The 13,802-nt window shown below is 38.1% G+C and overlaps 2 long non-coding RNA genes across 2 annotated transcripts in view; both read right to left on the bottom strand.

Moving 5' to 3' along the window:
• LOC147578121 (uncharacterized) overlaps window positions 1–13,802 on the bottom strand; it is a 213,282-nt gene that overhangs the window by 112,019 nt on the left and 87,461 nt on the right. The window lies entirely within an intron of this gene.
• LOC147578122 (uncharacterized) overlaps window positions 1–13,802 on the bottom strand; it is a 38,116-nt gene that overhangs the window by 2,895 nt on the left and 21,419 nt on the right. The window contains exon 2 of the long non-coding RNA XR_015254205.1: window positions 12,182–12,215. This is a non-coding gene — a long non-coding RNA (uncharacterized LOC147578122). The remainder of the gene's footprint in view (window positions 1–12,181; window positions 12,216–13,802) is intronic.

Below are 13,802 nucleotides of genomic sequence, written 5' to 3'. Positions count from 1 at the left end.
CATTCTTTTATCCTCGGGGCCTAGAACAGGCAACTCCTCATATCTGTACAGCATCCCAGCACACAGTGGATGCCCAATAACTGAAAAGTAAGAGGAAGACAAGGATATCAAAACTTTCATCAAAACTAAAGACAGCATCAACGGACTGTTGTTGTTAAAGAGCTACAAGTACCTGCAAAAGTTCAGTAAATGAGCAAGTGAAGGAAAAATCAAGCACTTCAGTTTGGCGTCCAGACATACAGGTAGCACAGAATGCATAAGTAACAGCAAAGCACAGATCAGATAGCAAATTTGGAATCGATTTAGACATAAGTAATTGTTCTACAACAAATAGCGTTGTGCATTTGTACAAGAGTGCAAATTTTATCTCCTTGGTTTCTTTTTCCTCTATATACACCTTTAGGAAAAATGGTTATAAAATAAACCTGTTAAGATTTCATGAGATATTTCATGTTTGGTCCTTCTAATAGTTCTATTAAGTCTCTTCAAAGGGGCACTTTTGTACCAGAGCAAACTTGAAAGAACAGAACATTTATCCCAAAAGCAATTTCCTTCCCCAGTTATTTTCTGTATTCCCTTGGCAGTGTTTTTCGACAGTTTTACTTGAATAAGAGCTTATTTGGTCCCAAACCAGTTTCTCCTGCTGCTTGAACCTATATTCAAGTCTCAGACCTTTGTGTGTCATCCCCGATCTGCTACCATGGAAATGATTACAATCACACGAGTACATATTTTATTGCAAGATGAGCTCAGATATTTATAAAGAAAAAAATTAAAGCAAACTCTGACAATTTTTTTCATTCATTGTGTGTCTTTCTTTTAATCCATTCAAAGAAACTGAACAGTTTTCCAAATGGAACTTTTTATATTTATAGGAAGTTTCAATGGTGATGATAAGTACGATACTGATGATAATGTTTCCTTTTAATTATATAATGTAGGAAAGTTGGCAACAGGATGGTTTACAACACCCCTAGGAAGAAAGATGGATTAATTTCAATATCCCTATTTTGTGGATAAGAAAACAGATTCAGAGAAGTTGATTTACTTAAAATTTTTAAGTTTTCCAATCAGAAGAGGCATTATAGAAATGTCTGGCGCCAGTACCTTTAATCTGATATAAGTAACTTTCCCACGATGAAACATCTAGTAAGTGGTGAGCCTCTCCCCTGACTGCTGTGTACAGAGAGCTGTGTAGGCAGCTGGGCTCTCCCGGTACATAAGCTCCACACCAGGAATAAAGCCAGTCTTAGGAAAGGTATGTTTATTATATCTTGGCCACTATTTATAAGATCTGAAGCAGCCAAGTGGCCCCAAGTAGCCATGAGTGTCAGTAAAAGAAATCTTCCTGGAAAAGTATAGACAGCAATTAACAAAAAGAATCTGTAGAGGATTAAAGCCTTTGAGGGTCTTTTGACGCAGATCTTGTGTCCCAATAACTGGTTTTCAGCACAGTGTTTCCTGAGTCTTCTGGAATGCCCCTCTGGGAGGAGAGCACATGAACTGCAGGTGGGTTCTTCAATTTCTTCCAGCTTTGCATTTTCACCCTCACTCCCTCATTACCACGCCTACTGGAGGTTTCAAAAAAGTTTGTAGGAAAGGAAAATGAGCTCCTCATTAGAAAATGGTCATGGGTTCATGGTTTCTGAAAGCTTTCTGAATGCAATCAAGTTCAGCAAGCCTCCAAGGAATACAGTAGTTCCCCCTTATCCATGGTTTCACTTTCCTTGGTTTCAGTCACTTGTGGTCAGTTGCAGCCAGGAAGCAGATCATCCTTCTGACATATGGCCTGAAGGTCAATAGTAGCACAATGCCTACCTCATTCACCTCACTACACATCATCACAGAGGCATCTCACGTTATCACAAGAAGAAGAGTGAGAAGTACAATATCTTGGGGGGGGCGGGGGGGAGAGGGAGACCATGTTCATTTAACTTTTTAATAGTATTATTGTGATCATTCTCTTTTATTAGTGCTTGTTGCTAATCTCTTACTGTGCCTGATTTATAAATTAAACTTTGTCAGAGGTATGTATATGTAAGAAAAAAACAGTATATATATACTGTTTAGTATTATCTGCAGTTTCAGGCATCTATAGGAGGTCTTGGAACAGATATATGGGGACTACTGTACTTTTATGTATTCACAAAAGTATTTTAAACTATACCACTAATAGCCTGGCAGAAATAGTGCGATTTAAAAAAAAAAAAAATATGCGTATATTTTCCATACAAGGAGCTATGTAACAACTTGCTTCTGTTTAAAACCAAACTCCAAATCTGTTGTCTCACTCAAACCCAGACCATAACTTTATTTTTTTATTTTTTAATGTTTATTTATTTTTGAGAGAGACAGACAGAGTGTGAGTGGGGGAAGGACAGAGAAAGAGGGAGACAGAATCCGAAGCAGGCTCCAGGCTCTGAGCTGTCTCAAACCCACGAACTGTGAGATGGTGACCTGAGCCAAAGTTGGATGCTTAACCGACTGAGCCACCCAGGCGCCCCTGCCCATAACTTTAGAATTTATTTCTAATGTTAAGAGTCTACCTTCCAGTCAGGCAGAGCTTTCCATCAAGGGCAGCAAAAGCAAGCAGTGCAATCCCTTCCTGGTATACCTTTAGGTTTTTAGGCTACTCTAGGACGTTTCCAGATCATTTCCCTTTCTAACCAATCACATATGCCAAAGTAGCTTGGATCTCATCAGGTAGGGAATAATTACCTTTTGGTTCTAGACATACACTTTGCATATCACTCAGCAGACTCCACCTGCCCCCTAGTTGTGAATTCTGGGAAGGAAATGGAGGCATTTTCCATGCTTCCAGCTCCACAGTAACACTATCTTTATGAAAAGACAACACAGGTATTATTGAATGCAAGATTCTACATCCTCTACCGGGGTTCCCCAAAGTCAGCCTCAGCCTTTGAATATGCTTCCCCAAATCACCTTTCCTACTACATCCCCTCCTCCCTTCTTTTTTCAGCCCCTTGAAATAGTGTCGCTAGTGTTTGCTTTCCAAATGGTGTTTTAAGGTTGCAGTCCCAAGATGCTCAAGCTAAAATTCCTGGGGCAGAGAACATTTATAGTTCAGCATATGTTTTCATAGTCAGTGGGAAAAATGTCTTCCTCTACTCCTAACGGACTTTCTTTAGTAACATGCTTCATGGCACCCCTGGATGTGTGGGGAGACTGACGTTGCCAGAATATTTCTTTTTTACGGCTTTTGTTGCTTTGACAGCTTTGATTTTATGGCAACTTTAATCATGTGTGTCCTATTCCTTCACCTCTGGCATTTTGCAAATATTCCATTTTTCTATCGCTGCTACCATTACTGCCTTCAACAAATTGTGATTCATCAAACTGTTTCCCCTATGTCCTTCTACTACATCCACAGAGGAAACCCCCAAAGGGAATTGCATCAAGCAAACAAGGTGATGCTAAATGCTCATGAATGAGAAGATCTATTAATTAAAAAGGGGAGGCGAGAGGGAAGAGGAAGAAAGAAAAATTACATGTCTAAGTTAACGCAGCCCCAAGACACCATCGGCAGTAACTTACCCGCTGACACTTTAAACAGGCTTTATGAGTCTGTTTACTCTATTCACGACTATTCATGAAAAAAAAAAAAAAAACGTGCTATCAAGTATAACAACACAATGTACATGTGTTATCTTAAAGATACAGTGAGTCAATAAATCATACCTGAGCTTTAACAATATTATATTTCCCTTTCTTGTATATTCATAGAATAATGGAAGTGGAAATGAAAAAGAGCTAGAAATGGAAAGACCAAATAGGTTATCCATTCAATCTTGCTCCGACAGAGGATCAGTCTAGAGCAATAATACATCTTACGTTTTGTCATCTGGAAATGAGTGCCTTCTCTGTGTCTTAGCTTTCAACTGCTTTTCCTAGCAGCTTATTTCTGAGAAAGCAGAGTTCTTAGACTCTAGTTGTTTTCCCTTAAAGCCTGAACTTAACTTTGACTTTCCTAATTTTCTCTCCCTCTCTCATTCGAATTCCCCACAATCTGTATAAAAATTTTCTCTGTTGTGTGTATTTATACTCTTCTAATATGCTTGGATTATTCCCTGGTTCTTATTACTTATCCAAGATAAATCCAGTGGCTGGTTATATATAGCAAGCATATGTCACCCTTCATGCCTCCTGATCTGTGTGTACTGTTTTCCCAAAAGGGTGGGAGGTGAGATTAGGACAATGTCCAGAAGATCTTTGTGAAAGGCGATGCCTCTTCTCAGCCACCGACTCCAGCACTTACAAAACTAGGGAGAGATTTGGCCACGAGCCCCTGCAGCTAACTCTCTTCTCCCCAGAAGCCATTTCTGCCTGTTGCACATCTAGGTTTCTGATGAATTTGTCCCACTTTGCATTTAAAACTGACCTAGTGGTAAGCCCTGTTCCTGCTCTAAGGCAGTGTGGTCCATGTTTAAGAGTCTCCTTTTCTTGCAAATATTGGCATCGTCTTCAAATTCCATTAAAATGCTATCTGCTCCCCTTTATAGATCATTAAAGATTTTCTCACTGCGAGCGAAGTTAATGCTACAGTTTACTAACTACCTCTTCAAATTGATCAATTCATGCCATTTTAAAGCATTGTGATGTTTTGTTTACAAAGCTAAGCCAGTTTTCAAGTTGTTGGCTTTGAGGCCACTCATAAAAAGGAAAAAAAAGAAGATGTCATGCTACAAAATACTTTACAGAAGTCATTATTATTATCAAAAGTGTATAAATTTCTAGTAAATGTTTTAGAGTGTGTCAATGATGCAAAAAATATAGATTAAATGCCAATAGTTCATTCACTTTTTACCTCCAGATCTGGCATAAGGTAGTTATTCAATAAATACACACAAAATTAAATGTGTGTTTTTAGATAAGCCCATTATTTGTTCAGAGCCAAATAATTCCAAGTGTGTTCATTTTGCCATACAAAAACTTAGTCATAACTTCACAAACATGAAATCGGGGTTTGAAGATGCCTGTGTAGATGTCCAGAAATTGTGCTGTTCAATTTACATGTATTAAGTCTAAACCTTGCAAGAGCCCTACAAGTCAAAGCAGCAAACCAAGGTACCGGAAGGCAACTTGCCTAAGATCACTAGAAAGATTAGGAGACACAGACAGAATTTGAATGCAGTTGTGTCTCCCTAAATCAGGCAGAGTGTACAGAATGTCAATTAAAAGAAAAGATCGGAGCTAGGCGTCAAACGAGGGAGCTCTGTCCGTGGGCCACAGTGGTGCAGAAGCATGAGGCAGCCTGGTACATATTGGGAACATGATAAATTAAAGGTAGGTATGAATGGGAGCTGCAGTGATTACAGTGGGAGAAATAAATAAACGGAAGCTTGGGTAGAAAGACCTTGCTCTTTGCTGCTAAAAAGAGTTTAGAGTTATCTTATTGGGAAACAGAGCCATTAAACACCTTAAGCAAAGACTCCTGGCTGGTAGCATCAAGAACTGATTTGAAGAGAATAAGGTGAGATGAGAATAACAGTAATTATGCAATAGTCCAGGTAAAGAATGAGGAAGTCTTGCATTAAGGCAGGGACTTTGATAGCAGAAATAATGAGTAATGTTAATTAATTCATTTGTGGAGGGGAAATGAGTGAAGAGAAACCAGCTTATTGCTGAGTATATGGTGACAGCCTCTACTGATACAAATGTAGAACCTAGAAACTCTTACAGAACAAAACATATATATATGGGGGTGGGGACACCGAAGGGAAAGGAAAAGATGGACTGGACGAGTTTGTTTGGAGATTTTAAGGTCAATTTGGTACATGTTGAGTCTGATGGATAGTCCAGTAGAATACTGATGGTTGGAAGATCACAGGATTGACTGCAATTACTCACGAAATATTTAAAACATTGTGTTCTCAATTGTGAGGATTTTCTAAAATATGTATGCCCATGCCTTTTCTTAGATATCATGATTCAGTATTTCTGAGGTAAAGCTTAGGCTAATAAAAACAAACCAATAATAATAACAACAGCAACAAAACACTGCCCAGCCCTAACAAAACACATCTGTAGGATTTCCATTGGATAGAGCCCCAAAGTCTCTAGGCTATCCCTGTTTCACTGTGTTTTTTTTTTTTTTAATGTTTATTTTTGAGAGAGAGAGAGAGAGAATGAGAGAGAGTGGGAGAGGAGCAGAGAGCGAGGGAGACAGAGGATCCAAAGTGGGTTCCGTGATGACAGCAGAGAACCCAGCATGAGGCAGAGAGCCCGATGTGGGGCTCAAGCTCACAAGCTATGAGATCATGACCTGAGCTGAAGTCAGATGCTTAACTGACTGAGCCACCCAGATGCCCTCACTGCTTTTATACTAGTAGAAGGAGTAGCACTAGCAGAACGTAGTAGTGTGTTACAAACTATGGGTCACAAACTATTGGTTGCTCATAAAATCAATTTAATAAGTTGCAACAAAGGTTTTAGTCAAATTTAACAAAAAAATGTCAGAACTAATTGCACATAGAATAAGTATGTTTAATAGTTTTTTATCTGTTTTCTATATTTCTATTTGTGTAGATGTATATGTAGTCTGTGTGTACGTGCACCTGCACACATGTACTGGTTTATAATGTAAAATTATTTTTTTTCTTTCACAATCAAAAAGTTGTAAAGCCACTGTTATCCATGACAAAAGGAATTATAGCTAAATGTTACAATTTATTTTTAATGTCAAGGGAGTCAAATCTTATGAAGAAAACTGAGCCAGGTATGAGGTGTGATTCTATTTCTAGCTTGGCTACCTATACAATGTTGGTTCCATGAAAATCAAGATTTCCAAATGGCTTTATTTGTAAACAAGAAATACCATAGCACTTGTAAACCACCTCACTAACATTAATTTAATAAGACCACTTATGTCAAGTGCTTTGAAATCTGAGAGAGAAGTAGACTAACAACTTTTGAATTTCATTTTATTGTTTACAATGAACCTTCACAGATGTAATCATTTTGGCTCACAAAGGAAGTCTATGAGATAGCTAGGAAAGGTTGCTTTATCCACATTTTACAAATGAGGAAATCAATCACAGAGACGTTAAATGTACCTAGGTAATCATAACATTAACACTTCTCAAATATTAATAGATATTTCTGAAAAAAAATTGCTTCCATTTGTATTCAATAATCACATTAATCAACGCCTACAAAGCTAATGATCTCATGACATTTTTCCTCCATCACCCACAGAAGCCAATATTGTAGACACATAATCTAACCCTATTTTGCTACGAAAATATTTTTCCTTCATATTTTTGTTCAACTCTTACAAGATAGATTAATAGTTGCCTACCCATAATTTCCTCATTCTTATTTGCTAAGGAGACCCCAGTTTTATGCATGTACCTATACCTCAGAAAATATATTTTTGTTCTCAGCTCAAGAGCAAATCATGAACAATTTAACTCTATCAAGTTTATACAATTCTCCTTAACAATGATTGGCTTACAAATGGATATGACCCATTTTGGACAATGGGCTGCGAAGAGAGGTCTCCTACATCAAAGGGGAGGGACTTAGAGTAAGAAACACAGAGAAGAGACTGTCATTTTATTCCTCTGGATGGTCACATATCTGAATGCCTCCTGGAACTGTAGCATCCATAATGGGACCACAGGAGCAGCTGGCCTGACAACCAAGGCAATTCCCTGAAATTGTGGGAGTGGGAAGATGCAGAGAACCTTAATCTCTGCTGGCATTGTTGAACTGCTTAACTACTTGACTTTGGAGTCATCTTGCATGCCAGTGACTTACATGTGAAGTGATAAACTTTCTCTAGAGTTAAGCATTTTGAGATATGTTTTTGGTACTTGCAGCCAAACACATCCTAATCACTAAAAGTCCCCATCCACTTGGCAAACTTTTGAGATTAAATACTTTAAGTTTCCACCTAACTGATTTTTGTTTACCACTTTAACAGTAAGTTAGGAATATTCTAATTTTGCCTATGTTTTTTTTTAAATCCAGTTAATCTAAAATACTATTCTATACCTATTATGTTTATTTATTGAGGGACTATTTTCCAAGATTTTTTATATATTCAGGGAATCCAATGTTTTTATAAATCATTCAGAGACACACTGGATAAATAATGACATCCAATGTATAAAACGCATTCATATGCTAATAATATCTCCAAAGTGTGTAATTTTGAAAATATTTAGTTGACTCATTTCATACTACTTTGACTTACTACCTTTTGAGTAACATGGTATATGTGTGAGAAACATGATACATGTGTAACCGAGCCAATGGACATAAAAGAGACATGAATGGCCGCAGGGTGCATCCAACACTTTTTAAAATTTTATTCAAAACTGTTTATGTGTGTTTACACATATTTCTCTAGGTAGACTGTCCATAGCATTTATCAGTGTCAAAGGATTAAGAGCCACTATGTATGAGAAAATTAATCTTTTCCTTTACTATTTTTGAATCAGATTGACACAAGCCAACAACCATTCATTCAAATAGAGAAGGAGAAGGATTTGATCTCTGATTTGCCACTTCATATGAGCATAGCTCATATACATAGATTATATAGGAGGCTATACCACTTGGTAGAGTCTGAAAAATACTACTAAAAGCATTTGATGCTTTTTAAGAAAGGAAGACATAAATTAGGTAATTGGATTTTTGGTTCTGCATCATTTCGGCCACAGCAATATAAAGTGGTTTAATTTTCCAATAAAATTTCTTTCTCAATAAAATAAGCATATGAAAAATGTAGAAAAAATCCTTGGAATGGTACAGTATTCATACAGTTATACTGCTAAACTTTGCAAGAATAAACCTAACACATTTATCATGGTGTCTACCATTCAAGGTTTACCTCTGAAAACTCCATCACACTCCCTACTCCATCCATACTTGGGCACTAGCTATAAAGAAAGTACTCTTCCCCCTAGAATTAAAACTTCCATTTCTCTGTGCACCTGAACATACCATTCCCTCTTCTACAATGTCCTCTCCTCTCTTCTTTGCCTGTTGCCTGGCATATGTCCCATTATTCAGTACTTGTTTCAGAACCACCTCCGCTGAGAAGAACCTCCTAGGAAGAATATATGGCACTCCCTGCTCTTTGCTCTCATAAGATCCCAGGCACTCATTCAACAAATATTTACCTAATGCCTCTAAGCACTGGGAACACAGCAGTGATCAAGCCACATTCTTGCTCTCATAGAGATAATATTGTAGTGGGAGTAGATAGATAATATGCAAATAAGGACATAAAACAGAAGAGGTAATAAGTTCTCTGAGGAAAAAGAAATCAGGGTAAGAAAGGGTGTTAGGGGCAGAAGACAACTGTTGCAGGTAAGGTAAGGAGAAAAATCCTCCAAGAGAGCGGAGCATTTGAGCAAATCTCAAAATTAAGTGACTACCTAGAAGAAGAGTATCCGAGGAAGAAGGGGCAGTGAATGCACAGGCTTGGATGTAAAGGCATTCGTGGAAGTTTAGAGAAAAAATAAGGAACAGAGGTAATGGAAGAGGGTGAGAGAAATGGGAGATAAGGTCAAAAAAGTAGCCTGGTGCCAAATGGCAAGGACTTGCAACTTGTATGTTAGTGAGATAAAAGCATTGGGAAATTCTGAGCAAGATGTGACTTGACCTTATTTCTAAAATCTCACCACAGCTGCTTTGAGTAGAGCACATATTTGTCAGTGAGAAAGCAAAGAGACATACAAGAGGCTACTGCGGTGGTCCAGATGGAAACTGGTGGTGGCAGCTTGTCCTGGGATGGCTGCAGAGGCAGGGATGTGAAAACTATGAATACTGGCAACTCTTGAGGGAGTTTGTTTTAGCAGAGAGAAGGGAAATGGTTAATTCACTGGAGAGGGCAGTGAGGGCAATGGATAATTATCGTTACAATATATTACAACATTCATTACACCAATGGGAAAGAATGCTGGTGATGTGGAGTTGAGAGGGGCTAATTGCCATGTCCTTTAGTCGGAGAGAGACGGTGGGATCCAGGATGAAAAAAAACCGAGATGGCCGTTGTGGGCCAGGGACATATAGTTCAACTACTGTAGTGGACAGAGATGCAGAATACTTGAGTGCAGTGCCAGTGGGGTAGTAGACTTTGTGGTATAACTATATAGCCATCCTGTAGATGAGGAGAAGAGAGGAGAGAGAAGAAAAGATCGTAAGAAGCCTTTTATTGGGTGTTCTGTTACTCTTAGAAGGAGAAACATACTATGGAACAATAGTAGGCAATTCACAGGATTTTGGGGAAGGTCAGAGAATCACTGGAGGTGATCTAACTAGGACAATATCCAAATTGCAATGACATAATTGCTCACAGAACAGTTTTCTGCTGCTGCTGGGAACCCCAGATTTTCCTGCCTATAAATCCCCAGGCCTAACTGTTAGAACTGAGACATATAACACTGGCTACTTCTCAGTCACCTTCACCAGAAAAATAGATACTGCACCGTGCTTCTTTCTTCCTGCAGTATGTTTCCTAATCAAAACCTTGCTTGGGAACATTTGATGGGAGAAATCTACAAAAAATTCTCGAGCTATAGCTGTAAACGAAGTTTAAAATTTAAGTTTCTGGTGTCTGCCTTGGAGATTGAGATCTCATAAAGGGAGAGATTCCCCATGCATAAAAAGGGTATCCAGAAGATGGTGGGCAACCAAAAATACAACAAGCTTAAACTACAAGTGTTTACATATTTGCTGTTATACTCCCCCCAAATGTTTTCAACACACAATAAAAATAAGCATGTGATAATTTTTGTTGCATAAAAAAAGATAAATGAAATGAGGAACTTCATTTTTATGCACAGCCATTTGTTATTTCTTTAAATCCTGGTTCCCACCCCAAATTATACAAATAATATAAACTAGGGGCACCTGGGTGGCTCAGTTGGTCAAGTGTCTGACTTCGGCTCAGGTCACGATCTCACAGTTTGTGAATTCAAGCCCCACATTGGGCTTGCTGCTGTCAGCATGGAGCCCGCTTGGGATTCTTTCTCTCCCTCTCTCTCTCTGCCCCTCCCCTGCTCACGTGCTCTCCCTCTTTCAAAAATAGAATAGACGTTAAAAATAACAATAATATAAACTAAACTGGGGTATTCGAGCATAAATTGGGGAATCTTAGAGCATTAAAATATGACCTTCAATCTCTAGGACTGTTCTAGAAATTAAGACTATTTTGGGGGGGCTGGATCATTTTGAGCTTCTGTTCATTTCAACACAACTGTCCTACGAAGGTGCTGGCTCTCTGGTATGGTAATGTTTGAGAATAATAGAACAGAGTGAGAATTCATTCATTAAACAGATATTTATTAAGCCCCTAACTATAGTTACACATTCTTCTAGGTGTTGAACACACAGCAATGAACAAAAGAGATAAAAATCACTGCTGATGGCATTACAATTCTAGAAAAAAGGGATGCGCTCAATATCACAATTACCTTTAAGTGATGACAAAATTAATACATGTTTATGACAGAAAAGCATAAGAAAAAAAATTACCTATTATAGCACTAATGTAACTCCTGTGCTTTTTGATACATGGTACTGTGGGTTTTTTTTAAGTATCTAAATCTGCATATTTATTACAAAAATAGAATGCTACTACCTAAACATACAGTTTTCCATTTTGCTTTTTTCACTTGATACTAGTTCACGAATATTTTCCTATATGATTATGCATTTTTTATAAAATTTCGTAATGTGTACATATTACTCTGTCATAGAAAAGTACCGTAATAAGGTCCTTTTTACTGACCATTTTAGATAGGTTTCCAATTTTCCATTATTATAAACAATGCTGCAGTGAACATCCTTGGACTTCTATATTTGCACATTTATCTGATTATTTCTTCTGAATAATTTCACAAATGTGAAACTGCAAGGTCAAAGAGTAACCATATTTTAAAGGCTGCTAATATATAGGCCAACTCTTGTCCAGAAAAAAATTGTGCCAATTTTGTTCTCAGCTGTACTGTGTAAGTGAGCGCCTATTTCCTACACCCTAGCAGATTCTACTTTTTTGATTATTAATCAACTTCTGATGATTCAGCCAGGGACTCTCGCAGTAGGGAGAAAGGTAGTTGGGCAGCTGTCGCTAGATGATAAGTCAACAGATTTTTCGATATGTACCATTTATCCACAAGGATTACCCTGTGCCCAGTGGGATCCTCACCTGTTTCGTGCTGATAGGAATGCTTACGAAACTTCTGAGGGAAGAAAGGAAAAGAGGAGAGAAAATATGTCAGTAATTCTCACCCTTCCAATCCATTTTTTCATTGATAAACAATATTAATTGCATTGAAAAAATATTTAAATAACGTCAATACTGACAAGTACAATTTAGCTCTATGGGTATGTTTGTATGTAGTACACAGAGTTATCGAAGGCAAATGGAAATACAGTTGAGATGACATATTATGCATCGTTAAATAATAAACACTGAACAATGTGAGAAAGCATCTTCTATCTCTTGGAATGCCTATATCCTAACTTGACATAATCTGTAGAATCCAAAGGAAGAGATGATACTAAATGGATAGTCATTTTTCTTAATGTCTGCCCCACTTCCCAAATTGTACTAGTTTATACTTACTGATTTTAGTTCATTAAGTTAATGCTTATTGTTTAAGCTTTAAGTCAGACTGTTTCCTGAGATGTGGCCAATAACCACTTAACACCAGGGATAAAAGGATGTTCTAGTGAGACAACTCTAGAAGTCACTGGCTTCTAATTCAGAATTAGTACCCCTAATTCAGAAATCTCTATCACATAAGATCCCATGAAAAAAAACAAACAAAAAAGATCTCCCTTAACTAGGAGAACCTAGCTAAGCTGTGTCAACTGGGAAAACCACTCAGAGTACACAGCCCTTTATTGTTATTATTGGTGCTGGCAGGATCCCATCTCTCTCTGCACAGCCTAAACCCACAGCCTTTAACCTCTCATACCAAGAAAGCTGTTCATAACCAGAACAAAGGTTAGAAAGCCCCTATCGTCATCCCAAGTGACATCTCTGCATCTTTATAGATTCACTAAATAGGTAAGTCCTAGTTATATCTGTATCCAGGCTCCTAGTCAAAATCCTCTTGTTTCTTATTAACTACACCCTTCTCCCTGGCTTGAACTTGTACTTACTGAACAAACCCCACCAAGTTAAACCAAAATCTGTTTATGGCTTCCACTTTGGCCTCAGCCTTTCCCATCCATTTGCCACAGACCCCAGTGTCTCCAACAGTATAGACAGGTCCGCTGCTGGCACATTAACTCTCTGCATTTGTCTTAGCAGAACTAGATGATTATACAGCCTTTAGAAAGTGGAAGTTCAGTCTGAACTGCTTCAGGATTCAGACTGAGCATCTTCTGGATGAGTATGGTGTTAAATAAATTTCTACAAATTTCCTCCCTTAACTTTCATAACAATTCTAAGCAATCGATTCTTACTCTACAAATGAGAAAACCGAGACACAGGCAGATTAAGGGACTTGTCTAGCTTTTACATAATGGAGCCAAGATTTGAATCTAGGGTCTCCTGAATACAAACCAGTGTTCTTCTGCCTTATGATATTGAGATGGAATCACTCAGCCCAGGCTTTAACACTTTCTGAAACAGAGGTGGTTTTCTCCCATGGCTCGATTTAGTAATTTTCAGCTGAATAAAAAATTCCTGTGTCCTGCCCATGTGAGTCCCTCGCCCATGGCACCAGACCAAAAGACAGACTCAGGAATCTGACAGGCAGCCACCCCCTTGCACATGATCTATAATGTCAGATATGAAGCACAATTAACAAACAAAA

Source organism: Puma concolor, chromosome C1 (assembly GCF_028749965.1).
Source record: "Puma concolor isolate L17-30 chromosome C1, mPumCon1.1.hap2, whole genome shotgun sequence".
NCBI lineage: Eukaryota > Metazoa > Chordata > Mammalia > Carnivora > Felidae > Puma > Puma concolor.
Note: the sequence above shows the minus strand (reverse complement) of the source record. Positions and strands in the feature narration are given on the sequence as shown.